The following is a 23,113-nucleotide window of genomic DNA, read 5'->3' on the forward strand; positions in this document are numbered from 1 at the left end:
ACACCAATGATGATACATTGTAAAGGCTTCTAAATATGTAATATGTCCTTTGATTGAGTTAAGCTATTTCAGTTGATATTTTATAGTGTGTCTTTCTATGTTGTGATGTTATACTATTGTTTCAGAAAAAGGGTGAAGGTTTGGTACCTTTCAAATGTTTAAACTCGCTGCATTTGTTTGCACCTGTCCTAAGTCAGGAATCTGATGTTCAGTAGTTGTCGTTTGTTGATGTGGTTCATAAGTGTTTCTCGTTTCTCGTTTTTTATATAGATTAGACCGTTGGTTTTCCCGTTTGAATGGTTTTACACTAGTAATTTTTGGGGCCCTTTATAGCTTACTGTTCGGTGTGAGCCAAGGCTCTGTGTTGAAGACCGTACTTTGACCTATAATGGTTTACTTTTATAAATTTTGACTTGGATGGAGAGTTGCCTCATTGGCACTCATACCACATCTTCTTATATCTAATTGATATAACATTGAATTGTGTCATCCTTTTTTTATAACACATATACATTATCTAATGCTGTCTGAAATCATATATCACCTAGAGTAGCAACAAATGGACAGATAAACTCCACATATACCTTATCTAATGCTATCTGAAATTTAAATTTTATATCACCTAGAGTAGCAACAAATGGAGAGATAAACTCCATATCAGGGATGGGCACAATTACTGACAAATGTTATCGATTAATAATCGATTACATGAAGGATTTTTGTGTAATCGATTGATAATCGATTACTCTGATTTTTGTATGTAATCGATTGCAATCGATTAATTTATCAAAAGTAATTACATTACTTTTCGATTACTGTCAATTACATTTTACAAAATTACAAAACAAATAATAAAGTAAGTTAAAGTTAAACACAATTATGTTGCTCAACGTTTGTATAGTAAATATTTGGAAATTTACCAAAAACAGCATTTAGAGCATTGTTTTCAAATTTTAAGTTGACATTTTTTTTCTAGATGGAATCTCTTACTGAGGATCAGAAATATTCAAACATTCTTGAAATTTGGCTTTCAACATGAACGAGAGATGACATCGCATCGCATTGCATCAATCACTTATTTATATTGCAAGTTTTTTTTGTTTTTACTCATTAAAAACAGGTATATTTTTATTCAACATAGTTAATTGCAATGTTGGAAGTTTTCCTCTGAAAAAAGTAGAATAATTAATTAGTTCAGCTAATTTCAAAGATCAATATTTATAATTATAATGTCATGCATGAATTAATCCTTTTGTTTGGATAACCACCCCAATTACAGGTTATAAAACTGCCAATGGAGTACAATTTATAACCTGGGGCAAAATAATGTAAATCTCCCTCTTAATTAGACATAATTGAAATGAAAACAAAGTCTACATCTTATTTATTAGAAGTCTTTTATCATCTGATTAGTAAAGACAAGAATTGTGTTTAGATTTTTTTATTCTCTAATCAAATTATAAACAATATATATTCATAGTGTCAAAATGGGATACATGTATCTATTTCTCCAAAAGAATTTCAGTGCATAGCCAATGGTTCATTGTCGAAAGGATTTTGTGTACTTTTTGATTTTTATATCATAACATTATAAGGAATCAACTGATTATCTATTCTAATCTAAAATTCCAACTCTTGTTTAAAATTATGCTTTAAAGAATGTTAATACAAATAAGCTTACTACTTTAATGTAGTACAGTACTTAACTTAAGACTCATTTATTATTTTAAATCTATTTTCTTATTTCAAATCTATTTTCTTATTTCAAATCAATTTTCTTATTTTAATATATAAGGTCTTGAATTATTGACAAGCACATAAATCCATTTTTTTTTCAAAGGCTAGATATAAAGTAAAATTTGGTAGGGGATCTGGTTGATCATAATGCAGCTTGTGACAATAGATAGATATAAAGCAGTTGATAAACTCGTAAATCATATTGATACATTCTGTTTAATACATACATACTTTCATTTAGAATAGGTTATATTTCATCAAACTATTTTACTAAAGTAATCGAAATGTAATCGAAAAGTAATCGATGATTACATCACAATTTTTGCTGTAATCGATTAAATTACGATTACATGTAATCGAAAATGTCTTCGATTACAGATTACTGTCGATTACTGGAAAAAATGTAATCAATTACAATCGATTACGATTACAGATTACGATTACCCCATCCCTGCTCCATATATACAAACTGCTATGACACTTTTTTCAATTCTGTACTAACCAAGCCAATATTTATCATGTTTATATAAAACAATCACATGTCAGGTATGACTGCCAATAAGACAACTATCCAGTAAAAATCACTTGAAAAGGGTTTGTCTCATCAGATCAACATGAAGCACACAAAAAAACTAACAAAAAGACATAATAAAATAAACGGTTAAGGCACAATGTACCAAGAGTACTTGCCAGGTGCGGATCCAGGATTTTGAAAAAAGGGGAGGGGGGGCAAGACATCGTTAGGAGTGGGACCTGTAAAAAATTGACACATTAACCATCAATGGCTCCATAATGGGGGGAATCTGTCTCTACTTGCAGTTACTGAAAGCTAGTTCCAAAAAAGTCAATTTCAACTAATACTTAAAGCAGGTTTTCCCAGACAAAAATATCAATCAGTACAAATCTAGTGAATGTTTGTGTTACTTGCCTTTTTTTTTTCTTTTTCAACACCTGATTGATACAGCATGAATGATGTTCACTATTCATAGATAAACTATCACTACCACAGAAACCATGTATAGTGATGATGACATATATATTTTGCTAATTAGCCATTTTTAAACAGCAATAAAAAGTTACAAAAAGATATCAAGCATATATTTTAAGTTAAAAAAAACACTTACTGTACATGTACTTCAATTTTCAATACTACAATTCAGACAAGACCTCATTTCTTGTGAACTTACCACTAGGAAGGTAATCTAATGGTTTAGTTACGCAACTCATATATAAATATATATATAAAGTTTGCATTACACTTTCAGCATTATTTTTAATATATTAACTAGAACTTCATGTCTAAAAGGCATTATTTAGAACATTATGTTAACTATTTTCAAAGTCATTTATTTACATTCTTTAAATGGCAGTATTGCGATCTACTTCTTGACCTATAATGTTATATTTATTGAAAGATAACCCATTTTGTGAAAACTGATAATTTTATCTTTGGGAAAACCCCTTTTTTATGGCTTACACTAAAGACCTGAAAGTGGACCTGAAAAGACCTGAATAGACCTGAAGATATACGACTCAAATTATTCAAATTGCGATAACTTCTTTATTTTTCAATGGAATTTCTTCAAGTTAGAATTTTATTAAATGTAAAGATCCACATTTCTTCAAAAATAAAATGTTTTAAATAAAAAACAAGTTTTTGATGCCAAAACATGGACCTGAACGGAGAAATGAAAAGACCTGAACGGACCTGAAAATCTATGGTCGGACTTATTCAAACTTCAATAACTTTTTTAATTTTCAATGGATTTCTTTCAACTTCAGATTTTTTGAAATGAAAAATTCAATATACTAATAATATTTAAAAAAAAATATGAAAAATATCGTTGGGGTGTTAAAACTCGGACCTGAACGGGAAATCAAATTACCTGAATTGACCTGAAAATCTGCGGGCAGATTTATTCAAGTTCTATAACTGTTTTAGTTTTCAAGCAATCTCCTTGAAATATGAATTTTGTTATAGGAAAGGTATAATATTTCATCGAAAATAAAGAGTTTTATCGAAAAATATATTTGTTTAGTTATCGGACCTTGTCGGGGGAAATAAAAGACCTGAATGGACCACACGGGAAGATGTATTTAAACTGACGCAACCTAATTTTTCAATTTGTTTTTATTTTAAATAAAATTATATTAAAGAGAAAGAATGACTTTATATATATATACAGGAACAAATTTATGACTGGGTATTGATTGTTTTATTGAATACTGTGTGTATCAGTTTTGAGTATATCCTATTGGTATCTCCCGTCAGTTTTGATATTTGTTTTTCTTTTGATAAAATATTAGAAGAAAAAAACAAGATGTGGTTTGATCCCAATGAGACAAATCTCCACAAGAGACCAAATGACATAGAACCTCTGAGAAGTTAACAACTATAGGTCACCGTACGGCCTTCAAAAATCTATTTTCAGGTTTATTCAGGTCAAAGACTTGTCACCAAAATAATATTTTTCGTCAATATTTTTTATTTTTTCGTTTTGAAAAAAAAAATATTAGCGGAATTTCAGGTTCATTCAGATTTTTAATTCTCCGTTCAGGTCCGAGTTTTGACACCCCAACGATATTTTTCATAATGTTTTTTTTTAATATTATTAGTTGATTGAACTTTTAGTTTCACAAAATCTAAAGTTGAAGGAAATCCATTGAATATTTAAAAAGTTATTGAAGTTTGAATAAGTCCGACCATAGATTTTCAGGTCCGCTCAGGTCTTTTCATTTCTCTGTTCAGGTCCATGTTTTGGCATCAAAAATTTGATTTTTATTTAAAACATTTTATTTTTGATGAAATGTGGATCTTTACATTTAATAAAATTCTAACTTGAAGAAATTCTATTGAAAAATAAAGAAGTTATTGCAATTTGAATAATTTGAGTCGTATATCTTCAGGTCTATTCAGGTCTTTTCAGGTCCACTTTCAGGTCTTTAGTGTAACCCCTTTTTTACCAATTTTTTTAGTTGTGTTGTGATGACATTCAACTTACAACTGCTATCTGATGACCTATGTCACTACCGGTTAAATTTAAAGACTTCCGACTTTATGTTATGTAACAAGTACTGTCGCCTACATCTAACGGACATGTACTGTCTCAGGGCAGATGATCTGTCATATTGTAGATCATTATGATCATGGATACATGTTCAACTTGGTACAAAATACATGTGACGATCATGTGTAAATGTTCGCGAATTTTGTGAGTTCTAGAAATCCAACATGTCATTTAAAAGGCTTACGTTATAATTTTGTATTGGTTTCTACCTTAATCAAGGCACTGTTTTCCACGATTCAGAAACACAAGTCATAATCCCAAGTCCGAAAAGAAAGTAAACATTTGATAAAACATAATCTCTGTTCCGTAACGGTTATGCTGTGTATTTTTATACCGGATATATCTATCTATAGTATGAGCGTTGTACAATGGGGGTATCTTGATCACGAATGAGGATAACCGAAAATAGGCTAAATGTATGGCAAGCCGTTTTACATTTATTCTAACTTCAATATATCTCATATAATATATAAGATATCTTATATAATCCAGTTTGTATAAGATATCTTATAAACTTTATACTTGTATACTTTGAAAAATATCTTATAAACATTAGAAGATATCTAATCAAGTATATAAGATATCTTATAAAGAAAATTATATGAGATATCTTATAAATTATATAAGATATTTTATATACTTTATAGGATATCTTATAAAGTATATTATAAGATATCTTATATAATTTATAAGATATCTCATATAATTTTCTTTATAAGATATCTTATAAACTTTATAAGTTTATAAGATACCGTATATATTATATGAGATATCTTATATGTTTTATAATATATCTTATATAAAAATTATTTATAAGATATCTCATAAAGTTTATAAGATATCTTACATAAATATTTGCATTGAAAATCAAAGTATTAGATATCAAATTAAGTGCAAACTAGTAAACCGGTTTCCTACGTTTCATTTTATAAATAATCGTGTCCATGAACCAATCTTAGCAAAACCTACTAATATTATTGCCTATAGGATATTTTATTTCTTGTCCGGATCTAGTTTCTTTATTGATTTTCCATATATCGCTGTGTATATACGTTATATGCAATTTTATATGCATTTAAATGTTTGTCTTCGATTACAGGTTTATTCTATTATTGCCGATTGTTAGTGCATGATTTGGTGATTCATATATATAGCATGTTTCGCTTATATATATTTACTTTAACTTATATATATTATCTTTAACTGATAAAACCTGATTTGACCTTTTCTCGGTAGATTTTTCTGTGGTTAATTATAAACTTTTACACAAAAGTATATAAGATATCTTATAAACTATATAAGATATCTTATAAACTATATGATATATCTTTTCAAGTTTATTAGATATCTTGACGTTAGAATTAATAAATAGTAAAACGGCTTGCCATACAAATGCCTTTAATGTTAAATTTTGCAACTTTGACAACTTTCAAAATGATTTCAAAGAAAGTCTCAATTTGACCTGACCTTACAACATGCTGGTATTTAAGATCTGAGACTACTATATAACACAGTAGTCTCAGTTAAGATATATATAAGATAAGATGATTTCAAAGATCTATAATGAACATTCAAATATATGCAAATATCAAATGGGAGAAAACGTGCATATTTTCTGTTAAGGGCGTACGATACAGTGTTGATCCCACGGTGATTTTTTTACGAAAATTTGCATACAAGCTATTTTCACCTAGTCAATTCAAATATGCAATAAAAAATATACCTTCATATGTGCTACCTTAAGATATAAATGTGGTCGAAATTTCAGACATTTACTCAAAATTTCGGTTTTTCGGACATTTCTATCCTTTTGATAGACATACCTAACTTTTTTGTTTCAAAAGATAAACACAAGCGGATTTTTGTAAAAACATTTGGAAAATCTATTTTACATAAGTATGCTCTAAATTGGTATAACACTGAATTCTTTGGAAATAATTAATTTTTATCAAAGTTTCATGATTTTAGAATTGAAAAAAAAAACGGCATTTTTTGCTGTATATTTATCTTATTTAAAAAAAAGTTATCGGTGACTTTTTCATAAAAAATGATACAAATAATCTTCATACGTAATCAAACCTAGCTAATGTCATTTTAAAAAAGAGGGGTCCATGAACTCGTTTTCAAGTTATATCAGTCTGAATCAGGATAAAAATCAGTCGAAAAATGCATCTTTTCCCGATATGTCATAGTTTGGAATGGTTTTGGAAAATTACAAGAACAGTTCATAACAGGAAAAAGGACAAAGTTCCAAAGTCTGAAAAAATAAGAAAAAATATTCAAACGGATAAACTGTCCTCATGCAAATTAATGACAGCTGATGCAAAACATCAACATTTTGCAGTCTTTCTGTAATGTTTCGCGGTTTTGGGTGAAAACTATTTAAACAAAGTATAAGCCAACTTTTACCATATTAAAAGCCGGCTTTGAACTTCGTGAACATATATATCTTCCACCAGAGACATTCCACCAGAGACATATTATTAGTTACATAGTGTGCTATATAGTGACCTAATACGGTATAAATGGGGTCAGTAAATTCCATATGGGGTGAGTCTGAATTCAATACCGTTAGCATTACGAAACTACTTCCATTGATCATACAAAAACAGATGCCAACAATAACAACTTGTTAGCTTTAAATGTGTTTTATGAATTTATTTCAATCTTAATCATCAATTTCTTCGTTTGTTGAAACCTTTAAGATTTTTTCTCAGTACCGTTTTGTTTTTATAAAGGGACGTAACACCACTACTAACCGTGTATTGAAATAAGCCCCGCCTCCCTACTAACCTAATATGGAATATACACGGTCTCCACGCGGACGCTTTTAACCAATCATATTCCTAGAAATGTATAGAAGGTAAGATAAATGTATATATCAATAAATGTAATTTATGTCTCTACTTCTACCATGAAGAAACTATTTAATAGGCCATTCAAACATTTCAACAAATTATGAAATTTACATCTTTTGTCAAAACATTTTCCTCTTTTGCTCCAAATGATTTCTACATCACGTCGCTTGCTGTAAGATATACATGCACTAGCCTTGAATGACGTATCAATTTATGATGGAATAACAATGTTAAAAACCAAACCAAGGAACCAGGAAGCCTGAACCACTCATCTGGTATCTATGTTTACTAATTTTAATGAACGAGATCATTTGGAAAGGTTAACTTTTTTAGTTATTTTAGACTTCCTGATGAAGGTTGATCCAGGAAAGCGCTTCGAACGCATACAATTGATAAAAGGTTTATTTTCATTCGTCATTATACTATATTACACCTTCAGTTGTTTTTACTTATCAGTACTTGTGATCTATGGCGATTGAAGGGCACAAAGTGGTATAAAACTGGTCACTGAGATTGCAGAAAATAATTCATTACATGGTTCTCTGAATTTCAAGCAATCTCTGTTGTCAAAAGAACGCCGAATGGTGGAAAAATGAAGTCTTTGTTAAAATGCTATATCTTATCATATGAAGATGAAGTCAAACTGTTTGGTGTGACAATGATTTCAAATTAAGGCTTTCATTTACATATTTCTTTTCCGTAAGAAGGCTGCAATGCAATTAATTTTTTTAAACAGAATTCTGCATGATCCTGTAATGTGCCTATCACAAGCCAGTATTTGGTTGTCGTTGCTCGCTCTCTATCGTATTTGTTTTTGTACATAAATCGGACCGGGCCGTTGGTTTTTTAAGTACGTAAGTAAGTACAGTAAAGGACAAGGTACACTAAGGGCCGTATTTGATCCCCTATTTTGTCACAAAATCATTTTTATGAAATAAATGAACTTAGCATGGGAAAAGATTTGGCAATGCATATATCTGTTCGTCAGTAGCATATGCGTATTTTATCTTTTAGTAAAGCAGAAACCTGATTTTGGGTTGCTTAAAGTGCTTTTAAAACGTCAAAAGATAGAAAAATGTTGATTTTCGGACTGAAATCCTTCGTTTTAAAAGGCCTCCGCCAACGTGAACCACTGTAAAAATTAGTGATTAAGATGGCTTACAAACGGAGTTTGCCGTCTAAGAAAAGAAATCATTGGCTCACGTTGGCGGAGGCACTCAAAATTTAAAAAAAAACTAACCAATATAAAAAAAAAAAAAAAAACTTTCGTCGAAATATAAGTAATATTGGCGAAAAATCGGAGAAAGGGCTGAAATATCCACATTCGGCTGTGACTACAAGACACCCTCAACTAAAGAAAGAGTACTTCCATAGGTGAGGGTTTTTAGTTTTAAGATTTTGCCATCATTCTTCAAATTGTACTTTTTATCTTTTTATCAAGATGGATTTTTTTTTATCTATTTAGATCAACACCTTACATGGCGAATTATTCAGTGTGCACCACATTTTTTATGTTATTTCTTCATAGACAGAAAAAATATTACAGTCATTCCTTAATTGATGATATTTTGTCTTTACATACTAGGGTTTTGACATTACGTAATGATGTTTTGATATTACTCAATATGGAATAGTCATTACTTAATGATATTTCGATATTACATCGATATGGTTTAGTGTGGACTTGATATAGTTTTGTCATTACTTAATATGGTTTTGTCATTACTCGATGTGGTTTCACCATTATTTAATGTCGTTGTGTCATTAGGCAATATGGTTTAAACATTACTTGATGAGGTCAAACCACGTGACTATTTTGGAAAAATAGGTTCTATTTTTAAAACCGATTTCCATGTATTATTTGCCTCGGATGAGTGTGGCAATCCATCGAGTTAGAGTTCAAATTAAAGTTCGGGTTACTGTTCGAATTAAACTTCGAGTTCGAAGTTAGTCTTCGATTTAAACTTCGAGTAATTTTCGATTTCGAGTTAGATAGATATAGATATAAACCAGTCAACAAATCACTTTGAAGATATTGTCCGAAAACTGGAAAATCATTTATTTATGAATAATATCCCATAACTCGGAAATGTAAAATCTAAAATTTATAAAATTGAAAGGGAGCTTGCGTCAATAGATATAAATAATTCACCAAAGTTTCATGAAAACTGCTGAAAGCATTTTTGAGTTATTGTCCGAAAACTGGAAAATCCCCCCTTTTTTTAATGAACAAAACCCCATAACTCGGAAACGTAAAATCTAAAATTTATAAAAATCGAAAGGGAGCTCACGTCAATAAATATGAATAATTCACCAAAGTTTTTATTGCAAATTGGTGAAAGTGTTTTCGTATTATTGTGCGAAAACTGGAAAATCCCCCTTTTTAATGAATAAAACCCCATAACTCGGAAACGTAAAATCAAAAATTTATAAAATACGAAAGGGAGTTCACGTCAGTAGATATAAACACTTCACAAAAGTTTAATGCAAATTGGTTAAAGCGTTGTTGAGTTATTGTCCGATATGTTGACGACGGACGGACAACGGTATACCATAATACGTCCCGTAAACGGGCGTATAAAAATCAGATGCAGTTGGCTTAACTCTATAGATCGGTATGACTGGGCAATATAAATCCATCAAAATCCTAGGGTGATCTCGGGTGCTCCGGAAGAGTAAGCAGATCCTGCTCAACGTGTGGCACTCGTCGTTTTATTCGTGAAAGTACAAACCAAGTGATTTGGTCTAATTCGGTAGGTCACATTCGAGGAAAAGAGGACGGGATTGTGGTTACGACAACTGGAACATATCCGTCGTCACCTGTTAAACAGATATTCCAAAAAAAGTTTATTTTTTTTTCAATTTAGTGCGAGGTATATCAGAGAATGGAATTTATAAAAATATATATTAAATTTTAAGCTTGATATTCGTATATTTTCAAATGATGATACACGCTAAAAAAAATCGGAGAATTCTTATTTTATAGAATTGATGCTTTGTCGCTTAGTCCGATCACCCCATTTCCCTGTAACTTTAGTGTGAGTTGATTTAAAGTGTCTCATTTGTTGACAATAAAGTACAAGTCATTTGATGTGTGTCCAGCCTGCGATATTAATGCCGCGAAAGTGAGACACAACAAACCTACATTCCGTCGTTGGCGTCTTCATCATTTAGATCGTTAGGTTACTCGTTTGAATTGTTTTTACATTAGTCATTTCTGGACCTGTTATAGCTTACTATGGATTATCAATAAATGTAATTTATGTCTCTACTTCTACCATGAAGAAACTTTTTAATAGGCCATTCAAACATTTCAACAAATTATGAAATTTACATCTTTTGTCAAAACATTTTCCTCATTTGCTCCAAATGATTTCTACATCACGTCGCTTGCTGTAAGATATACATGCACTAGCCTTGAATGACGTATCAATTTATGATGGAATAACAATTTTAAAAACCAAACCAAGGAACCAGGAAGCCTGAACCACTCATCTGGTATCTATGTTTACTAATTTTAATGAACGAGATCATTTGGAAAGGTTAACTTTTTTAGTTATTTGAGACTTCCTGATGAAGGTTGATCCAGGAAAGCGCTTCGAACGCATACAATTGATAAAAGGTTTATTTTCATTCGTCATTATACTATATTACACCTTCAGTTGTTTTTACTTATCAGTACTTGTGATCTATGGCGATTGAAGGGCACAAAGTGGTATAAAACTGGTCACTGAGATTGCAGAAAATAATTCATTACATGGTTCTCTGAATTTCAAGCAATCTCTGTTGTCAAAAGAACGCCGAATGGTGGAAAAATGAAGTCTTTGTTAAAATGCTATATCTTATCATATGAAGATGAAGTCAAACTGTTTGGTGTGACAATGATTTCAAATTAAGGCTTTCATTTACATATTTCTTTTCCGTAAGAAGGCTGCAATGCAATTAATTTTTTTAAACAGAATTCTGCATGATCCTGTAATGTGCCTATCACAAGCCAGTATTTGGTTGTCGTTGCTCGCTCTCTATCGTATTTGTTTTTGTACATAAATCGGACCGGGCCGTTGGTTTTTTAAGTACGTAAGTAAGTACAGTAAAGGACAAGGTACACTAAGGGCCGTATTTGATCCCCTATTTTGTCACAAAATCATTTTTATGAAATAAATGAACTTAGCATGGGAAAAGATTTGGCAATGCATATATCTGTTCGTCAGTAGCATATGCGTATTTTATCTTTTAGTAAAGCAGAAACCTGATTTTGGGTTGCTTAAAGTGCTTTTAAAACGTCAAAAGATAGAAAAATGTTGATTTTCGGACTGAAATCCTTCGTTTTAAAAGGCCTCCGCCAACGTGAACCACTGTAAAAATTAGTGATTAAGATGGCTTACAAACGGAGTTTGCCGTCTAAGAAAAGAAATCATTGGCTCACGTTGGCGGAGGCACTCAAAATTTAAAAAAAAACTAACCAATATAAAAAAAAAAAAAAAAACTTTCGTCGAAATATAAGTAATATTGGCGAAAAATCGGAGAAAGGGCTGAAATATCCACATTCGGCTGTGACTACAAGACACCCTCAACTAAAGAAAGAGTACTTCCATAGGTGAGGGTTTTTAGTTTTAAGATTTTGCCATCATTCTTCAAATTGTACTTTTTATCTTTTTATCAAGATGGATTTTTTTTATCTATTTAGATCAACACCTTACATGGCGAATTATTCAGTGTGCACCACATTTTTTATGTTATTTCTTCATAGACAGAAAAAATATTACAGTCATTCCTTAATTGATGATATTTTGTCTTTACATACTAGGGTTTTGACATTACGTAATGATGTTTTGATATTACTCAATATGGAATAGTCATTACTTAATGATATTTCGATATTACATCGATATGGTTTAGTGTGGACTTGATATAGTTTTGTCATTACTTAATATGGTTTTGTCATTACTCGATGTGGTTTCACCATTATTTAATGTCGTTGTGTCATTAGGCAATATGGTTTAAACATTACTTGATGAGGTCAAACCACGTGACTATTTTGGAAAAATAGGTTCTATTTTTAAAACCGATTTCCATGTATTATTTGCCTCGGATGAGTGTGGCAATCCATCGAGTTAGAGTTCAAATTAAAGTTCGGGTTACTGTTCGAATTAAACTTCGAGTTCGAAGTTAGTCTTCGATTTAAACTTCGAGTAATTTTCGATTTCGAGTTAGATAGATATAGATATAAACCAGTCAACAAATCACTTTGAAGATATTGTCCGAAAACTGGAAAATCATTTATTTATGAATAATATCCCATAACTCGGAAATGTAAAATCTAAAATTTATAAAATTGAAAGGGAGCTTGCGTCAATAGATATAAATAATTCACCAAAGTTTCATGAAAACTGCTGAAAGCATTTTTGAGTTATTGTCCGAAAACTGGAAAATCCCCCCTTTTTTTAATGAACAAAACCCCATAACTCGGAAACGTAAAATCTAAAATTTATAAAAATCGAAAGGGAGCTCACGTCAATAAATATAAATAATTCACCAAAGTTTTTATTGCAAATTGGTGAAAGTGTTTTCGTATTATTGTGCGAAAACTGGAAAATCCCCCTTTTTAATGAATAAAACCCCATAACTCGGAAACGTAAAATCAAAAATTTATAAAATACGAAAGGGAGTTCACGTCAGTAGATATAAACACTTCACAAAAGTTTAATGCAAATTGGTTAAAGCGTTGTTGAGTTATTGTCCGATATGTTGACGACGGACGGACAACGGTATACCATAATACGTCCCGTAAACGGGCGTATAAAAATCAGATGCAGTTGGCTTAAATCTATAGATCGGTATGACTGGGCAATATAAATCCATCAAAATCCTAGGGTGATCTCGGGTGCTCCGGAAGAGTAAGCAGATCCTGCTCAACGTGTGGCACTCGTCGTTTTATTTGTGAAAGTACAAACCAAGTGATTTGGTCTAATTCGGTAGGTCACATTCGAGGAAAAGAGGACGGGATTGTGGTTACGACAACTGGAACATATCCGTCGTCACCTGTTAAACAGATATTCCAAAAAAAGTTTATTTTTTTTTCAATTTAGTGCGAGGTATATCAGAGAATGGAATTTATAAAAATATATATTAAATTTTAAGCTTGATATTCGTATATTTTCAAATGATGATACACGCTAAAAAAAATCGGAGAATTCTTATTTTATAGAATTGATGCTTTGTCGCTTAGTCCGATCACCCCATTTCCCTGTAACTTTAGTGTGAGTTGATTTAAAGTGTCTCATTTGTTGACAATAAAGTACAAGTCATTTGATGTGTGTCCAGCCTGCGATATTAATGCCGCGAAAGTGAGACACAACAAACCTACATTCCGTCGTCGGCGTCTTCATCATTTAGATCGTTAGGTTACTCGTTTGAATTGTTTTTACATTAGTCATTTCTGGACCTGTTATAGCTTACTATGCGGTATGGGTTTTGCTCATTGTTGAAGACCATACCGTGACATATAGCTGTTAACTGCTACGTCATTTGGTATGTGGTGGAGAGTTGTCTCATTGGCAATCATACCACATCTTCTCATTTTTATATAAGTTTTATTTTCATTAAATATAACCAAATTAAACTATTTTGTCATGATAAATTTTTAAACCTTCATGAATTGTTATAAAACCGCTTGCATGGAAAAAACGTTAAATTCAAAGAAGGAATAACAATTTGCATGATAAACAATTTACGATAACGTATGCATATCATAGGTTGGAAACCTTTAATTTGCCAGTATATATATATATATATATACGTTTGAAGTCCCGAAATCTAAAAGGAAAAGCATCAAATTATTTTCTATTTCTTTTTATTAACTTCCAAAACGAGAGTCAATGTTACTAAGCACGGAAAACAAGCACTTTAAATCTCGAAGCATGTAAAATAATCACATGTAATCTCGATGCACGTATAATTACATTGGGGGACACGTTGAACAGGTACATAATCACGATGCTGGTTCCGCAAATAAATGAGTAGTTTCAGGAACGGAATATGGCTACAAAGTGATTATTAACATATTTGTATAATACTTTTTAATTTAATTTATTACCTTAGTATGGAAAGCCTCAGCTGTCATATATTAGAGATTTACAAAACGTTATGCTGAAGCTTAAAATGTAAAGTTAAGACAGCGTGATGTTGAATTGAGTCACCAAAATGCTAACTCTAAATTACAATATGCAAAGTTGAATTTGCGCAATATTGACTTGCAATGACAAGTGCTTTAGTCGTGATAGTATAATGATAAGTCACGATGTTGTGATGATATGCCAAACACACGTGACGTTGGGTTTAAAGTACATGATGTGAAGTTGACGTTGCATGATGTTAGCTTGCAGATTGATACTGCTCAGTCATCCACATCGACAGCTATGATAACAAATAAAATGAATAGCTAAAATGTATGGTGCTGCCTTGTTATTAATAAATGTCGAGCTGAGATAGTACAATGTTATATCATTGTGATATTACGATTGGTCTATCATGCAATCTGTTGATTTAAAACACCATGATGCACAGTTGAAAGTATATGATGTTAAGTTAAGATAACACGATGCTACACCACTATATTGAAACGAAATGTTTACCATACAATTTGTTGACTTAAAACAACACGATGCAACGTGTTGAGCTAAGATGCTCTCTTGAAATTACAGGACGTACAGTTGAAATTTTGTAATGCTAAGCTACGATAGCACGATGTTATATCATTATAATGTCACAGTAGGCTTATTATACAATTTGCTCATTTAAAACTACACAACGTACAGTTGAAAGTACGTGATGTTAAGCTAAGATAGCACGTTGTTATATCATTATAATGTCACGATAGGCTTACCACACGATATGCTCGTTTAGAACTACACGACGTACAGTTGAAAGTACGTGATGTTGAGCTATGATAGCAATATCTTATATCATAATAATATCACGATAGGCTTGCCATACAATATGCTCATTTAAAACTACACGACGCACAGTTGAAAGTGCGTGTTGTTGAGCTAAGATAGCACGATGTTATATCATTATAATGTCACGATAGGCTTATTATACAATTTGCTCATCTAAAATTACACCACGTACAGCTGAAAGTACGTGGTGTTAAGCTAAGATAGCACGTTGTTATATCATTAGAATGTCACGATAGGCTTACCACACGATATGCTCATTTAAAACTACATGATTTTCAGTTGAAACTAGGTGATGTTAAGCTAAGATAGCATGTTGCTATATCATGTGAATGTCACGATAGGCTTATCATACAATATGCTCATTTAAAACTACACAACGTACAGTTGAAAGTATGTGATGTTGAGCTATGATAGCACGATGTTATATCATAATAATATCACGATAGGCTTGCCATACAATATGCTCATTCAAAACTACACGACGTACAGTTGAAAGTACGTGTTGTTGAGCTAAGATAGCACGATGTTATATCATTATGACGTCACGAGAGGCTTATCATACAATGTGTTGACTTGAAACTACACGATGTAAATTTGAAGTAGTTTGGTCTTGACTTGAAACAGTAAAATGTTAAGTTATAAAAACAGAACGTAAAGTCAAAATAAAACAATGATAGGATGACATATACTTGTGCAGAATTGAAGATTTTTGGTGTTGACTTCGAATATAGTACAAATATTAGATCGTTTTATGTTAAATTGAAAGACAATAATGATGCGTAAAACATTACAGAATTATGTGAATTGAAACTGCAATTCTATGGAAAAGAATGAGGGACAAATCCCAAGGATTTTTTCTTCTTCAATTGCAAGTTCGGAGGCAAAATGATTCATTAAGCAAAAGAATTACCCATCGCTATATATTACACTTGAATATAGTTTTGCCGTATATTTTACATGTTTTGTTTGGATTTTTTTTTATGATTAAAAACCAGACTTTTTTTTATGAACAATATTTAAGAAAATATTTATCTATGTTGTGTGTTAATATATACAACATAATATTGTGCTTATAAGACTTATGACTGTGAGGGTCAAATTTTACTCATATAAAATCACATCTATGTAAGAGTTAGCGGAGAATTTGTATATACCACTCCCGTTTTCCACGAAATAGAACATAAGAATCTGGAGTCTTAATCTTAAAAAACAAAGATCAACTGATATGACAAATAATACGATTAGCGTAGGACTGAGAGGGTCAAAGCTATATCAAAATGTGACCCCCACCCCCGGTCTTGTTAGAGGCATCTGAAAATTTGAATTTTCTTTTCCACGAAATAAAGCAAAAAGAATTCATAGGTGGAAGAATCCTACTGCATGGGGCCAACCCAAACATAAAGTATGGTAGATTCTGTTGTATACTTTTCGCTCATACATGAAGTCTATATGAAACCTAATGAAATTTGACCTAGAGCCTCCAGTCTAAATCGTCAACTTTCAAAAAAAAAATACATCATTTACAGCAGTGCCAACCATTTTTCCAGCACCAAGTAAGATAGTGCCCAGGTTTATGTATATATCCACTAGGAGAATATTTTATTTTTTTTAAAATTGGTAAAGTCATTAATGGACAATGACCCCTATAACTTATAATAAGAAGCCAATTAATGATTTCTGTCACTTATTTTCTTGTCCATAATGATTTTCTTGGTTCTTTGCAGCTTCTCTCTATCTATAAGTGTTTTCAAAGAAAAAAAAAATCAAAAATCTGTAAAAATTGTTAAAGTCCATGAATTATTTTGGTATTGCTTTGATTAATTTGTAGATATGTTTTTTTTTAATGTCAACAGTTTCTCTCTCTCTCTCTCTCTCTCTCTTATAGTTTTCATAAGTGTGGTGTAAATTAAAATCGGTAGATTTTTTTTAATTATTTGCCAAAATTTAGTTTATTCTTTTTTGAAAAACATAATAAAAAGTTTGGGCCACAGAGCATTTTGCAAGCTACAGGTTATGCAGTATTGTCAGATTTTGTATAAACTATACATGGAAAACTCAATGTTAGAAAATAAAAATAAAAATTGGGATCACGAGACTCGTTTTCTGTCTACAAAACAAAATAGATAAAGTCCCTACACATTCCATCATTAGAGACGAAATATGCCAAAGGGATTTCAAACTCATAAGTCGAAAACAGACTGACAATGCCATAGCAAAAAAATCAAAAAAATCAAAAACGACAAAAAATAATGTTATCCGAGTTATCTCCCCTATATGGAAAAGTTGAAAAACATATGCAAAAAACGTTCTGTATTCAAAAACAAATAGTCGTTTTAATCAGATAAATCTCATAATTTTCTTCATCAAGATGAAAAGTACTACATATGAATAACATTCCTCTCTCAAAATATGTATATTTTTTTAGATCTAGACCGATTGTGTTGAGCTATATGAGAATCTAAGGGAGCTACCATGTGATTTTTATGGGGGGGGGGGGGGGGGGGGGGGGGTAGGGTAGCTAGGACGAAAAATTTTGTCCTGCCTTTTTTTAGTTGTAATCTCTGTCCTGCCTTTTTATTTTTCACTCTATTCGGTCCTGCTTTTTTTATTTATTAGTTTATTCTGACTTTTTTTTACATAAATTGTCATCCTGCCTTTTTTTTTGCCAAGTTGCTCATCCTGCCTTTTTTTACTCAAAACTCCTGTCCTGCCTTTTTCAAATTTCATTCTAGCCCCCCAATAAAAATCGAATGGTAGCTCCCTAAAATAAAACGAAATAAACGAGAGAAAAAAGATCAAAAGCCAAGCAACAGTATATGAAGCGCAACATATAGAAAATCAAAAACTGAGCAACACGAAACCCTCAAAAAAGGGGTGATCTCAGGTGCTCCAGAAGGGTAAGCAGATCCTGTTTCATATGTGACACCCGTCACTTGGCGATTTTGCAAATAAAGAAGGAATGTGTTATAATTTACGAGGTAATCCCAAAAAACATGAACTACTGGGTGTCAAATCGATGAACGTGCATAAAATATGCTCCTTTTCATAAAAAAAGAATTGATGAAAATGTATTTGTATTTAGTGTACAGTGGCAAATATTACATGCATATAAGGACGAGAATATGTAAGTGTAATATGAATTTGAATAAATCTTGGCTCTGTACAAGACATATTTTGCTTGCTTAGCCGAATTTTTAACAAACTAGTTGACAAACCGACTCTGACAATCTATGGAAATCCAAATAGCTTCGGTTTTGATTAAGTCCAGATTTTTTGGTTTTATTTCGGGGAAAAGGGTGCGTTTTACGTACAGTGGCAAATATCACATGCATATCAGGACGAGAACATGTAAGTGTGATATGAATATGAATAAACCTTGCTTTGTTACAAGACATACTTTACTTGCCTAGCCGAATTTTCAACGAACTAGTCGACAAACTGTCTCGGACATTCTATGAAAATCGTAATCGCATCGCTTTTGATTAAGTCCAGATTCTTTTGTTTTATTTCGGGGAAAAGGGGTGCGTTTTACGTACAGTGGCAAATAGCACATGCATATCAGGACGAGAACATGTAAGTGTGATATGAATATGAATAAACCCTGCTTTGTTACAAGACATACTTTACTTGCCTAGCCGAATTTTCAACGAACTAGTCGACAAACTGTCTCTGACATTCTATGGAAGTCGTAATCGCATCACTTTTGATTAAGTCCAGATTCTTTTGTTTTATTTCATGGAAAAGAACATTCTAATTTTCTGATACCTCTAACAAGACCGGGGGTGGGGTCACATTCTGATATAGCTCTGACCCTCTCAGTCCTACGCTAATCGTATTATTTGTCATATCAGTTGATCTTTGTTTTTTAAGATTAAGACTCCAGATTCTTATGTTCTATTTCGTGGAAAACGGGAGTGGTAAATACAAATTCTCCGCTAACTCTTACATAGATGTGATTTTATTTGAGTAAAATTTGACCCTCACAGTCATAAGTCTTATAAGCACAATATTATGTTGTATATATTAACACACAACATAGATAAATATTTTCTTAAATATTGTTCATTAAAAAAAGTCTGGTTTTTAATCATAAAAAAAATCCAAACAAAACATGTAAAATATACGGCAAAACTATATTCAAGTGTAATATATAGCGATGGGTAATTCTTTTGCTTATTGAATCATTTTGCCTCCGAACTTGCAAATGAAGAAGAAAAAATCCTTGGGATTTGTCCCTCATTCTTTTCCATAGAATTGCAGTTTCAATTCACATAATTCTGTAATGTTTTACGCATCATTATTGTCTTTCAATTTAACATAAAACGATCTAATATTTGTACTATATTCGAAGTCAACACCAAAAATCTTCAATTCTGCACAAGTATATGTCATCCTATCATTGTTTTATTTTGACTTTACGTTCTGTTTTTATAACTTAACATTTTACTGTTTCAAGTCAAGACCAAACTACTTCAAATTTACATCGTGTAGTTTCAAGTCAACACATTGTATGATAAGCCTCTCGTGACGTCATAATGATATAACATCGTGCTATCTTAGCTCAACAACACGTACTTTCAACTGTACGTCGTGTAGTTTTGAATGAGCATATTGTATGGCAAGCCTATCGTGATATTATTATGATATAACATCGTGCTATCATAGCTCAACATCACATACTTTCAACTGTACGTTGTGTAGTTTTAAATGAGCATATTGTATGATAAGCCTATCGTGACATTCACATGATATAGCAACATGCTATCTTAGCTTAACATCACCTAGTTTCAACTGAAAATCATGTAGTTTTAAATGAGCATATCGTGTGGTAAGCCTATCGTGACGTCATAATGATATAACATCGTGCTATCTTAGCTCAACAACACGTACTTTCAACTGTACGTCGTGTAGTTTTGAATGAGCATATTGTATGGCAAGCCTATCGTGATATTATTATGATATAACATCGTGCTATCATAGCTCAACATCACATACTTTCAACTGTACGTTGTGTAGTTTTAAATGAGCAAATTGTATAATAAGCCTACTGTGACATTATAATGATATAACATCGTGCTATCGTAGCTTAGCATTACAAAATTTCAACTGTACGTCCTGTAATTTCAAGAAAGCATCTTAGCTCAACACGTTGCATCGTGTTGTTTTAAGTCAACAAATTGTATGGTAAACATTTCGTTTCAATATAGTGGTGTAGCATCGTGTTATCTTAACTTAACATCATATACTTTCAACTGTGCATCATGGTGTTTTAAATCAACAGATTGCATGATAGACCAATCGTAATATCACAATGATATAACATCGTACTATCTCAGCTCGACATTTATTAATAACAAGGCAGCACCATACATTTTAGCTATTCATTTTATTTGTTATCATAGCTGTCGATGTGGATGACTGAGCAGTATCAATCTGCAAGCTAACATCATGCAACGTCAACTTCACATCATGTACTTTAAACCCAACGTCACGTGTGTTTGGCATATCATCACAACATCGTGACTTATCATTATACTATCACGACTAAAGCACTTGTCATTGCAAGTCAACATTGCGCAAATTCAACTTTGCATATTGTAATTTAGAGTTAGCATTTTGGTGACTCAATTCAACATCACGCTGTCTTAACTTTACATTTTAAGCTTCAGCATAACGTTTTGTAAATCTCTAATATATGACAGCTGAGGCTTTCCATACCTTAGTTTTATTCTTACATGGTGTGCCATATTTTCATTTTACTAAAATTTTCAATGTGTACGCAACTGCGTTTTTGCATACGGGTTGCTACGCGCCTGAAAACTTGCATAGGAGTTAATAATCTTCTATATCGAGATAAAGAATGCACAGAAAAACATTTTTTTTTAATTTTGTTTTTTACCGATGAATGGACGTTTTACAGTCAACATTACACTTTTACAATGACAGCAGCAATCTCAGGCGAGACACAGGATTCCGTGGAATTCTTCAAAAGTCACGAATTTATTGTAATACTGCTTCCATTTGATAACTAAGGGAAAAAAACGGCAGGACCAAGTGGTTTGGGGATATCCCCCTTATGTCCGAAAAATTGATATTTTTTGGTACTTTTTTTTCTTATTTTTGTCTGCCCTTTTCATACCAAATAACTCTGAACAACAACTCGAACTTTAACAATGGATAGCGACACTCATCCGAAGCACATTAAACAAACGACATATGATATCGGGCTAAAAATAGAACTATTTTTTTCCAAAATGGTCACGTGGCTTTACCTCATCACCACATCAAAGAATGACAAGACCACATCAAATACAGGAACAAACACATCATGTTGTGGAAAGTCGTCAAATTTTGAACCATCATTATATAATGTTAAAGCCATATGAGGAATTGGCAAATCATCATTACGAAATAACAAAACCACGTCATGTAATGAAACAAATACATAACGTTAAGCCACGTACACATCAAGTAATGGTCTCTTTTATTTATTTCTAAGTTATTTTCAAAATGTGATATTCGAATATCCAACAACATTCATACATTTATTTTAAATAAGAATCAAGAGATTTTTTTATCAGATTTTTCCCGTTTACACCAATTTTTACAACATGACGAAAGAGCGTCTTTTATGACCTGACGACACTGTTTTAAATATATTTTAGATAGAGGTCGATATTTTGGTCCTTTTTTCAAAAAGTGTGTAACCTCTCGGTCTTGAACGATATTGAGCTCCCCGTAATAACATGGCCATATGGATCATATCTAAAATTTGACGATTCACAGTCTCTAGTTAGAGCAGTATTATTTTCTACACTGACGTATAATTAAATATTAAACTTCTGCTGGTTTTTGACAATGTGCTGATGCGGCGCAAAGCAATCACCAATCAATCAATCAATCTGTTGGTTTTTTGTATGGGTGGTTCTATGTTATCAAAATAGGGAGGTATAAAGTTTAGATACTAGATAAGATGATAAAATCATTACCTCTGTTAATATATTTAATTCCAGAAAATGTCGTATATGATCTTCATGTTTATCGATACGCGGGAACAGCCTATAGTGACAAAAAGCTGTAATTTTACGCGTACTTTCATAGAGTGGGCTGAAAAACGAGATTGTGTCACACTCCTTGCAAATATCATGTGATCTTCTAATGCGTATTTGACCAAGTTTACATAATAGTTGATGCCTACCATTATTTTTGAATATAGATAGGAGATCGCCAAGTGTTTAATTTATACAGTGTTTAATTCGTTGATTTCGATTGATACGTTTGCCATGAGACTTATTATTATGTTGTCTGTTATCAACAATATTCATGATATCAATAGGAGAAGTTTTAGATATGTTCCCTTGTTCTATTATATTGTCATTTGGACTAAGGGGTTATGCTGTCTGCAGTCGTTTAGTCCAAGACAGTTCGCGATAATTTTATGGGAATCTTCGAATTGTTTATGGGATTGCCATTGTTGTTTCTGGATCGTTTC

At 32.0% G+C, this 23,113-nt stretch overlaps 2 protein-coding genes across 4 annotated transcripts in view; both read right to left on the minus strand.

The window, feature by feature from the left end:
• The window catches only part of LOC127737478 (ATP-binding cassette sub-family C member 5-like), a 73,720-nt gene extending 68,619 nt beyond the window's left edge, over nt 1-5,101 (minus strand). For all 3 annotated transcript variants that reach the window (XM_052248198.1, XM_052248197.1, XM_052248199.1), the window contains exon 1: nt 5,015-5,101. The gene's annotated coding sequence lies outside the window, so the exon portion shown is untranslated. The remainder of the gene's footprint in view (nt 1-5,014) is intronic.
• The window catches only part of LOC127699226 (ATP-binding cassette sub-family C member 5-like), a 173,856-nt gene that overhangs the window by 68,619 nt on the left and 82,124 nt on the right, over nt 1-23,113 (minus strand). The window lies entirely within an intron of this gene.

Source organism: Mytilus californianus, unplaced genomic scaffold (assembly GCF_021869535.1).
Source record: "Mytilus californianus isolate M0D057914Y unplaced genomic scaffold, xbMytCali1.0.p SCAF_4, whole genome shotgun sequence".
In the NCBI taxonomy this organism is placed as follows: Eukaryota; Metazoa; Mollusca; class Bivalvia; order Mytilida; family Mytilidae; genus Mytilus; species Mytilus californianus.